At 38.7% G+C, this 11,353-nt stretch overlaps 1 pseudogene; it reads left to right on the plus strand.

The window, feature by feature from the left end:
• Positions 1-4,768: 4,768 nt before the first annotated feature.
• LOC119825876 lies at positions 4,769-4,869 on the plus strand (annotated as a pseudogene).
• The last annotated feature ends 6,484 nt before the right edge of the window (positions 4,870-11,353 follow it).

Consider the following 11,353-nt stretch of genomic DNA (forward strand, 5'->3'; position numbering starts at 1 on the left):
GGTTAGATCAAGATGTGAGAGTTGGCCAAGAAGAGGCTAGATACTATGGGCCAGGCAGTAATTTAATTAATACAATTTCTATGTGGTTATTTTGGGGGCTAAGCTAGCTGGGTGGCGAGACGCAGCACGTTCCTCCTCCTACAGGTATGGTTTGTTAGATGAAGTATATCACTGGGTACAGACTTTGGGGTTTCAGAAACTCATGCTAGCCTGTTGGTTTATTGGCTTTTCCTGCTGTTTGATAATCCAGATGTAAAATTGTAAGCTACCTCTCTAGCACCTTGTCTGCCTGTGTCCTGCCATTGTTGCCATGACGACAGTGGACTAAACCTCTGAACTTTAAGCTAGCCCAATTAAATGCTTTCCTTTATGAAATTTGCAGTGGTCATGGTGTCTCTTCACAGCAATAAAAATCATAACTAAGAAGTTGGTACCAGGGAATGGGTGTTGCTGTGATAGGCCTGACCATGCTTTTGTTCAGAGGAATGTGGTACTTTGGTAATTGGCCTCTTTAATTGGGTTTGTTGGACTATAGTAATAGAAGCATGGAAGATGGTGGTGCTAAGGGTGTTTTGAACTCTAGGGACTCAGCTCAAGAAGTTTCAGAGAAGAATTGACTAGAGAAAATTCTTATGATATTTTGGTGAAGAATGTGGCTGCTTTTTGTCCTTGTCCAAAAAAAAAAATCTACCTGAAGCTAAATTGAAGAGTGTTGTATTGATTCCATTTGCAGAAGAAATTTCAACACAGACCGGTGTTCACTGTATCTTGTGGTTATTAGTAGGTAATCTTATGCAGATGTCTAACGGAGAAATGCAAAATGTATAGTTAAAGGAGACAGTGGTACCAGGGAGTAGAATGGAGCTAAGTCCAGTGTTCAAAAAGATAAACAGATTAAAGAAAAGCCTGATTCTAAATGGAATAAAGGAGATGGTGACCTCGTGTCAAGATTCCACTGAGCTAAGTTTCAAAGTTGTGAAAAGAGATTAAAGGAAAGCATGTGTGTTGCAGTCAATAAAACTGAAAGGAGTTGGAGACCTGAAGAGCACTTTGACATCAGACATGGAGATTCAGAGATTGGAGTTTGTCCAGCTGGATATTGGTGTTGCTTTGGTTCATTCAGTATTTTCTCACTGTGCTCCCTTCCCTACATTTTGGTGTGATAATGTATATGCTGTCCATTATATGTTGGAATTATGTGATCTGCATTTTCATTTTGAGTTTTCAGGGGATTATAGTTAAGGGATTGCATGAATCTGAGAAGAGATGTTGAACTCTGAAATAAATTTGAGAGTGTTATGAACTGGGAACTTTTTGAAGTTGGACTAAATGCATCTTGAATTATGATATGACTACAAGCCTTTGTGGGCCATCAATTGGAATGCGGTGGTTTCAATAAAAGTGGCCCTCGTGGGCCCATAGGGAGTTGCAGTACTAGGATATGTGACCTTGTTGTATAGTGTGTCACAGGTGGTGGGCTTTAAGGTTTCAGAAGCTCCAGCCAGGCTTACTGGTTCACTGGTTCACCCTTCCTACTGTCCTCCAGATATAGAACTCTCAGCTATCCCTTCAGCACCATGTCTGCCTGCATCCTGCCATGGGTCCTACTGTAGCAACAGTGGACTAAACATCTGAACTTAAACCAGGCCCAAACTAAATGCTTTCCTTTATAAAGGTTGTGGTGGTCATGATGTCTCTTCACAGCAATAAGAACCTCAACTAAGACTCCAGGGAACTTAGTAGATCTTGGTGGAACACCCTGCTTTCCTCCCTCCTGTGGACTTCCTAAGTGCTCTCCCAAATTGAACTCAATTTCAAAGTGTCAGATTCTAATACCTATAGACACATTTTATCTGGAATTCCCATAGCTACATCTAGCAGTATCCCAGTAGAATTCCTTCCCAGAAAAAAAGTCAGCACATTCTCCTAACAAGCTAAGAAGGCAACAGAAAATAAGCAAAAACACTCACCCAACAAAGAAAGGCAAGAACAGATAGAATTACAATAGTCCCAAACTCAGATGCCTAATTCCGTCATAAAAACAATAGCCAGGGCAATGTCTTCACAAGAGCACAATAACTCTACTGCAGTAGGTACTGAGAATTGCAACTTAGCTGAAGTACAAGAAAAAGACCTTAAAAATAGCCTTTATGAAGATGATAAACATCCTTAATTAAGAAACGAATAAATCTCTTAAAAACTATGAATGTACAAATAAGCAGTGGAAGTAAATGAATAACAGTTCACAACTGGAAGCTGGAAATTGTAGGAGGAGGGGGCTGCTTGTTAGTCCTGGCTGCTTAACTAGCTTATCCCTGAAATAATCACACAGAAACTGTATTCATTAAATCACTACTTGGCCCATTTGCTCTAACTTCTTATTGACTAACTCTTTCATCTTAGTTTAACCTGTCTCCATTAATCTGTGTATCACCATGTATAAGTGGCTTACCAGCAAAGTTCTGTCATGTCTGATTGGAAGCATCTTCATGGCAGCTCTTTCTGCCTTCTCCCAGCATTCAGTTCAGTTTTCCCCGCCTACCTAAGTTCTGCCCTATCAACAAGGCAAAGGCAATTTCTTTATTCATTAACAAATAAAAGCAACACAAGCAAAAGGACCTCCACACCAGGAATAGGAACAATAAAGAAGACAGATTAAGTGAAATATGGAAATGAAAAATTTAGGAACTTCAACAAAGGCAAGATGGAGGAGAATGTCAAAGAATGAAGACATGCTAGAAGAAATGGATATCTAGGTCAAAGAGAATGTTAAGTTTTACAAACTTTTGGCACAATCTGGAAATTTGGAAGACTGAGGAGAGGGCAGAAACCCAGATCAAAGGCAGTGAAAGTATTTTTGGCAAAATATACAATCATAGAAGAAATTTTCTTTTAGTGGGAGATACTTATCTGAGTAGAAAAAGGATACAGAACACGAAGTAGACCAGACAAGAAAAGGTCCCTTTAGGACATAATCAAAACACTAAATAGACAAGACAAAAATATTAAAAGCTGCAAGGGGGAAAGACCAGAGAATGATGTATTAGAGTAACATCTGACTTCTCAAAGAAGACTAAAAGCAAAAAGGGCCTGGACAGATACACTGTAGGCGAAGAGACCACAGATGCCAGCCCAGCCTATTGTACCCAGCAAAAGGTTCACTCTGTTTTAATCTGACATTTCATTATAAAATGAAGTTTAAGCACTGTCTGTTTACAGATCCAATCACAGAGAAGGTGCTAGAAGGAAAACTCAAATCAATGCCAATAAATTATTCCACAAAATAGAAACAAAGAACATTGTCCAGTTTGTTCTTTGAAGACACAATTACCTTTGATACCAAGCCACATAAAGATCAAACAAAATTACACACCAAGTTTCTTATGGACATAGATGTAAAAAGTCTGAATAAAATGCCAACTAAATCAAAAAATATGCCAAAGTGATCATTCACCACAAACAAGTATGATTTATGCCAGTGATAGGGATGGTTCAACATGTGTAAATAGATGAATGCAATACTCCACATAAGCTGAAAGGCAAAACCACTTGATCATTTCAGTAAATGTTAAAAAATGCCTTTGACAAAATAGAAGACAGCCTTATGATAAAAGTCCTGGAGAGATTAGGCATAAAAGGGATAGATCTCAATTAAGTCAGTTTACAGCAAGCTTATAGCCCAAATCAACATAAATAGAAACTCAAAGCAATTCCACTAAATCAGGAAGAAGGCGAGGTTGTTCACTCTCTCCATAACTATCCAATATATTAATTGTAGTCTTGGCTAGAGCAATAAGACAACTTGAGATTCAGAGGATGCACATTGAAAAGGAACAAGTTAAAGTATTTTACTTGTCAGTGATATGATAGTGACATAAGTGACCCGAGAACATCCACCAGGCTAACAGGTAAACACTTTGGGGAAATTACCTGGACACAAAATTAACTCAGAAAAATCAATAGTTTTCCTAGGGAAACTGGGGAAACAACATATTTTATAATAGCCGCATATAACATAAAATGTCATGGGGTAAATAAGCAAGAGAAAGACTTGTACAATAAAAACTTTAAGACATGGAAGAAAGAAATTGAAGCTATCAGAAGATGGAAAATTTTCCATGCTCATGGACTGATAGGACTAATATAGTAAAAATGGCCATCCTCTCAAAAAGCAATCTATAGGTTAAATGTAATTCCCATCAAAATTTAAGAAAACGGATTTCAAAATGAAAGGTTTCCATTTCATATGGAAACACAATAAACCCAGTGTAGCTAAAACAATTTTGAATAATAAAAGAACTGCCTAGGTATCACTGTCCCCAATTTCAGAGCTATAGGAAGCAACATGGTATTGGCACAAAACAGATCCACAATGGGATGTACTAAAGACCCAGATGAATTCACACACCTGTAGACACTTTTTTTTTTTTTTTTTTTTTTTTTTTTTTTTTTTTTTATGAAGAAGCCAGAAACATCTTGGAAAAAGTGTCATTGACAAATGCTGTTCAGTAAACTGAATGGCTGTATATAGAAGTCAAATAGATCCATACTTGATCACCCTGTACAAACCTTAACTCCAAATGGATCCAAGACCCCAACATAAAACTAGATGTACTGAACCTGACAGAAAAGTGAGGCCATATGGTGGTGGCGCACACCTTTAATCCCAGCACTTGGGAAGCAGAGGCAAGCAGATCTCTGAGTTTGAGGCCAGCCTAGTATACAAAAGCTAGTTCCAGGACAGGCTTCAAAAGTTACAGATAATTGCTTGCTTTGGCAGCACATATACTAAATTGGAATAGTACAGAGAAGATTAGCATGGCCCATGCACAGGATGATATGCAAATTCGTGAAGTGGTCCATATTTTTAAATACCTGAATGCATGAAAAGCTTCAGATGGAAGAATCTCATTGGGATTATAAACCTTGGACTATACAGAATTGCTCAGTAAAAGATTTGGGGTTTCCTCTCAAAAGATCATCCTCCTGCAGTTGAATCACTTTTCTGAATAAAGATATCAAACTTTAAAAAAAAAATGAAAGCTACAGAGAAACCCTGTCTTAAAAAACAAACAAAAAAAAAGTGACAACTTTGATCTCATTCACACAGGAAAAGTTTTTTTGTTTGTTTGTTTTTTTGTTTGTTTGTTTGTTTGTTTGTTTTTGGTTTTTCACGACAGGGTTTCTCTGTAGCTTTGGAGCCTGTTTTGGAACTAGCTCTTATAGACCAGGTTAGCCTCAAACTCACAGATACCCACCTGCCTCTGCCTCCCGAGTGCTGGAATTAAAGACGTGTCACTGCCGCCCAGTGGGGAAAGATTTTTCTGAAGAGAACACTGTTAGCACAATCCTTAAGATCAATAATTAATAAATAATGTCATGAAATTGAAAAGCACACCATCATTCAAAGGAACAGTCTACAGAATGGGAGATTTTTGCCAACCATGTATCCTATAAAGATATCAGTAATCAATACAGGTAGTTCTCCATATGGAAGAGAAGTAGAGTAGAGAGGATGAATTGAGTGTGGGTACTGGAACTGGAAGATCAAGTGGGGAAGATGGCACAAGCTAAATAATATAGTCATAGAAAGCTGAAGTTATTGACCATTTGAAAGGTAGTTTGGAAACCTAAAAGCAATAGATGCTTCCTAAAAATATACACATATATGATGGTGATCTAAATGAAATTACCAAATAATGGAGGTAACAGAGCCCCAACTGAACATCTTTTGTTATGAAATGAAGCTTCATTGCTAGTAATGGATTACATCTCAATGGCATCCCAGGCTGTGTCCAAGACTATATGTTGCTCTCTGGAAACTAACAGTGATGATAAGATACCTATACAAACTCATTGAACATGGATAAATCAAGCTGGTACCTACATAAAGCCTTCACCTCTGTATGAAATATACCCTGCACACAACCAAAGCAATTGTAAAGACCAACCTAGCTACAATCCCTTTGATATGCAGTGGTGGCCTGCCTGAAGTATATGTTATAGCAATGGTGACAGACTTTTGGGTGCAACCAACCAATATCTGATTTGATTCCACGTTATGAGATGGAATTCATCTGGCAGTGCTTGGGTGACCAAGAACATAGAGACCTAAGGTAAAACCAAAGACTACTCTTCCACTAAAAGAATATACCAATAAAATGACTCAATGCTATTCTGCTATACTCAGATCAGTATTGCACAGCTATCATGGGAGAACCTTCTACCTCCTGCAGCAGATGGGAATATACAGAAACCCAGTCAAACAATGTACAGAATGTGAGAGCCTTCTTCAGAACATTTAGTGTCTCCATCAAACCCCTCTCATATCTCGCAGAGCCTTGTGGTAGTGGAGGCAGAAAGAGTGTAAGAGCCAGAGGGGATGGAGGATATCAACAAAACAAGGCCCTCTAAATAACAGAATGGGTTAACATAAAAACTCAGAGTCTAAGATACCATACACAAGGCCTTCATTGGTCTGTATCAGGTGGAGTCCTAGAGCTAAAAGGAGAAATGGGTACATACCTCCATCCCTAACCCAGAAGTAATTTTCAATTAATAACAACTTGGAAATGAAAATTTAGTGTTTTTTTTCCCCCCAGGAAAGTCTCCTTGGGGAAACAAACTGTTCTTACAGGTAGACTGCAGGCCCAGCAGTAGATGGCTAACAGAAAACAAACTCACTACCATCTTTAGAGGTTCCTTTTCTCATAATGCCATATCAGGACTTATTTTTTCAAGTTTTACCTTTATATTTTACCTTTTTCTTTTTACATGCCTTTGCCTATATGTAGCATCAACTTAAATGTTGCATGAGATACTTGAATATGCAAACCAGTGGGTCTTTCTGCATCTGTGTCAATTTAATTGTTCCTTTTCTTGAGTTCTTTTCCTTCTCTTTGTCCTATTTTGATATGTTAGATTTTGTTCTATCTCATTTTATATTTTTGAAGCTTGATTGTATTCTAATGAGAGATAGATATGGAGAAGATCTAGATGAGAGGGGAGGTTGGCAGGGTAAATATAATCAGGAAATAGTATATGAGAAAAATATTTTAAATAAAAAGAAAATTTTTTAAATGTTGAAGGTATTTTGTTTTCCAAAATCATATTTTTATTATTTTCTTTCCATACTCTCTAATTTAAGTATTATTAAATCATGAAGTTCAATTTACTTGTATATCACTTTTTTGTGCTCTTTCAGTGATTACCAGTAAATATTAAATGTGTTTCCTTCAATTATAGATTAATAATCATATTTTCAGCTTTCAATGATCTTATATTCAAAATAATTACGTTTTTAATATGGGCAATGTAACTGAATATTTTAGTTATTTAATTTCCCAATGACCCAGTATTTATAGGGTCTTGCTATTTCAGAAGATGAATAATACTAGAATACATAATAAAGGCCTTCTAATATGACTCTGATAAAGCGACATTTTCAAAGTTAATAGAGAAGATTGGATCAGTTTTGTTGTGCTATTAAAAACTAATTTTCCAGTAGCAGCAGAGCATTTGGCAATGTGTTACTAGTCAATATGAGTTTACTCTGTTTTACTTTTTAGACTGACATTTTAAGATATGTACTTCATTTTAATATCAACACAAAAAGATCTAATGTATTGGTATATCTAGCCTTATTCTTTTCTCCATTTTCAAATAAGACTGCTCATGATTAAGCCCTAGGAAAAAACAATAATGTTCATGTTCAATTAAGCAAGATTTTAATATACCCACCAGCCTAGGTAATAAGCAATATAATATCAGTAGAAATAACTCATAGAGAATAATGAGTCCAAGCTCCTTGTGTTAAATAAACATTATTAAGGCTCATTTTGTATTTAAAGAAAAGTACCCCATGATTTAAATATGAAGTAATACATGATCAAAATGTTACACATAGATTTTACTTATAGAGATTTATTTAGGTATATTTTATATTTCTTTAAATGAATATAAGTATAGTTATATTTATCTAGTTTAGTTTCAACTTACAGGGATTTATTACTTACACACTAAAATTTAGTCACAGCAGTAATCATATACCAACATTGCTATGGAAAAAATTTAAATAAGCTGTCTCAGGCTTTCTACTGCTCTAAAGATACACTACAACTCTATAAAGGAAAACATTTAATGGGGCGGCTTATAGTTTAAGAGGTTTAGTTTATTATCATCATGGTGGGACATAGTAGCATGCAGACAGAAAGGTTGCTGGAGAAGGAGCTGAGAGTTTTGGATCTTGAGATGCAGGGAAAAGACAGTGGGTATGGCTTGAGCATATATTAATCTTTGAAGCCTGCCTCCACAGTAACATACTTTCTCCAGTAAGACCACGCCTACTCCAACAAGGCCACAATTTCTAATAGTGCCACTCTCTTTGTGGACCATTTTCTTTCAACCACGACATTCTATTTGCTGGCCTCCAAAGGCCTGTAGTCATATTGTAATATAAAAATTCATCCAGTCCAACTTCAAAAGTCCTCATAGTCTATCACAGTCTCAAACTTGTTCCAAAGTTTAAAGTTATAAGTCTTCTGAGATTCATGCAATCTCTTAACTGTAATCCTCTGTAAAACCAAATGAAAAATCAGATCACATACTCCCAACATATAATGGCACAGCATATACATTACCATTCCAAAATGGTAGGGGAATGTAGGGAAGGGAGCATAGTGAGGAAATACTGCAACACCCAAAACCAGCTGGGTAAATTCCAAGCTCTGCCTCTCCATGTCTGATGGCAAAATGCTCTTCAGATCTCTAACTCCTTTCAGCTTTGTTGACAGCACACGTTTCTTTTGGACTTATTCCACTCCTTGTTAGCAGCTTTCTTCGGGTGTCCTACAACTCTGACATCTCCAACATCTTGGGTCTCTAAGACAATCCAGGTTTCACCTTCCCAGATTCACACAATAGCTACTCTGGGCCTCCATTCAGGGAAACCCCTAATACAGCAGCTTTCCTTAGTCATGAAGGAATATTCCCTAACAGCTTTCTTCTGTCCTTGACTCTAAAGCCAGAACCATGTGACCGAAGCTGCCAAAATCTGCTTCTTGCCCCCTCATTCAATTAGGTCTTCACCAGCTTTCTGTTTTTAATGGTTACCTTCACCGCCTAAGGTTGGATGTTCTGGAACTTGTCCTGTAGACCACGCTGATGTCAAACTCAAGAGTCCCACAAACCTCTGCCTCTGTAGTCCTGGGATTAAAGGTTTAGACCATTACACCTGGCTCTAAGATTTTCTTTAATTCCCTTTCACAAGTTGGAAATTTAGCTGGGTCAGATGTTGCCCTCAGGTCACCACTCCCTTTTATTCCTGTTATGCCCAGATCACTGGCTCAAGCTTGGACTCTCAGTCTGTCCAATGCAGCAGATGAAAGCAGAGCGCCTCAAGCTCAGACACAGCAGGACTTTTATCATAGTAAAGGTTGGGAGTGAGGGGATTTCTAGGGTTCAATATCCTGAACATTTGTCTAAGGATATCATATTTTAACAAAAGGGGAATAAGTATGTGCTGAACTCAAGGACATCTGGTGAGCTTAACTAATCTTACCTAATGGTTGGTAAGCCCAGTACTTCCCTTTAGATGCTGGCCCTCCCTGGGTGGTGTCAGTTTATGGCTTTTCCTGGATCCCAGTGCAGCATGCCAGTAAACTGAAAATCAGGCCTGCTTTTTAGCTGGTTTTTATTAAGTGTCATTACAACAGTGTGGCCAAGCTGTTCTGGGCTCATTTGGCCAAGCTGTTCTGGACCCCACAATTCCATTTCTCAATCTCTTTAATCCTCTTGAATGCAGGACTTAGCTCCATTTCACTTCCTGGTGCTCTTTTTCTCCTTGCATTGTACATTTTGAAATTTACCTTGCTCAGCTTGCTCCTTTTCATTTTAAGTCTTCATTAGAATTACCACTAATAACCACATGACAGAGTCTATACTAGGCTGTTTTGAGATTTCTTCTGCCAATGAAATTAATCTAAAACACTTCACTTTAGCCTCAGACAGACTCTTCTTCAGACAAGAGCAAATGGCAGCCACTTTTTGAGAAGCTTTGGCACAGGAAAGGACACCATAATTTGTACAAAGTAACAGCCTACAGAATAGTAAAATTTTTTTACCAACTCTATTAATAGAGGACTAATATCCAAAACATATAAAAAACTCACAAAACCAGATATCAAGAAAACAATCCAAATTAAAATAATCCAACTTAAAATTTCCTAAACAGAATTCTCAAAAGAGCACTGAAAAGTTTTTATGGCCCAATAAACCTCTCCACCAATGCAATAATCCAAATCAGACTAAATCAAACCGAATTAGAAAAGACCCAGGTTTAATGGATGCCAGGGCTCCCAGTTGGCATTCTTCCCCACCACCCAGAGACGAAGACAGCGAAGGAAGACCAGAAAACTACAGTGAGTGAAAAAGGAAGACCAAATGATCACATGTTTGTTCTCTGGGGGCAGTTTAAATAGCCTGTGGGCGCGGTCTTGAGCATCTCTGGGGAGGGGTCATCATTTGGGTGGCTTTCTCTGAGGTGAGGTCTGGACTGAGACAACTCCAAGAGGAGGGGTCTTGGGATCAAACTTACCACCCAAACATTGGAGGCCTTTTGGTATAGGGCTGCCAGGGGCTAGAGTGAAGCTTCCGCCCAAATAACTACATACAAATTGTTATTCTTTTGGCCCTTTAAAGGGCAAGCCATGCCTACTCCCGGTGACCCCTGACCTCTCGCCACCATCTTGAATCTCTCTTCCAGTCCTTTCTTGGTGTGTGCACGCATGTTTCTCTGTCTCTTTGTCCCTCTCCTCCCTCCCTCCCTCCCCCCTCTCTCTTTCTCTCTCTGCCCCCTTCTCCCTTTCCCCTCCATAACCCTCTGAATAAATAGTTAAAATGTTGTGTCTGTCACTGACTGTTCACATGGCCCTCGGGGATCTTGCAGGAACCCACAGTCGTCTCTGCCTTGGGACTGGCTGCTCCCAGAGTCTGCTGCCTGCCTACAGCTGCTGCCTGGGACTTTATAGTATTTTTAAAAAACAACATTGGTGCCGTGGACTCAACAGATTCGTCTGCCTTGGATTTCCACTCAGGGCCAGGGTTCGTCCGGAACTCCGAACTCTGACTTCTGGGGATGAATGGTAACGGAGGATCTTCTCAACAACGACCCACATGTTCCATCTGCCTGGGCGTGGCCCCTCCGAACAACACTGGCTTCTAATCGTGAGTGTCCCCATTTCGGCCAGCTTAACCATCTCTTTTAACCTGAGGGATTGACTGTTGAGCTCCTGGCAACCCTTTGCAGTTTCTAGGGATGGGGGGACACCCAACCGCGGGCCTTCAGGGTCTCGGT

This window comes from Arvicola amphibius, chromosome 10 (genome assembly GCF_903992535.2).
Source record: "Arvicola amphibius chromosome 10, mArvAmp1.2, whole genome shotgun sequence".
In the NCBI taxonomy this organism is placed as follows: Eukaryota; Metazoa; Chordata; class Mammalia; order Rodentia; family Cricetidae; genus Arvicola; species Arvicola amphibius.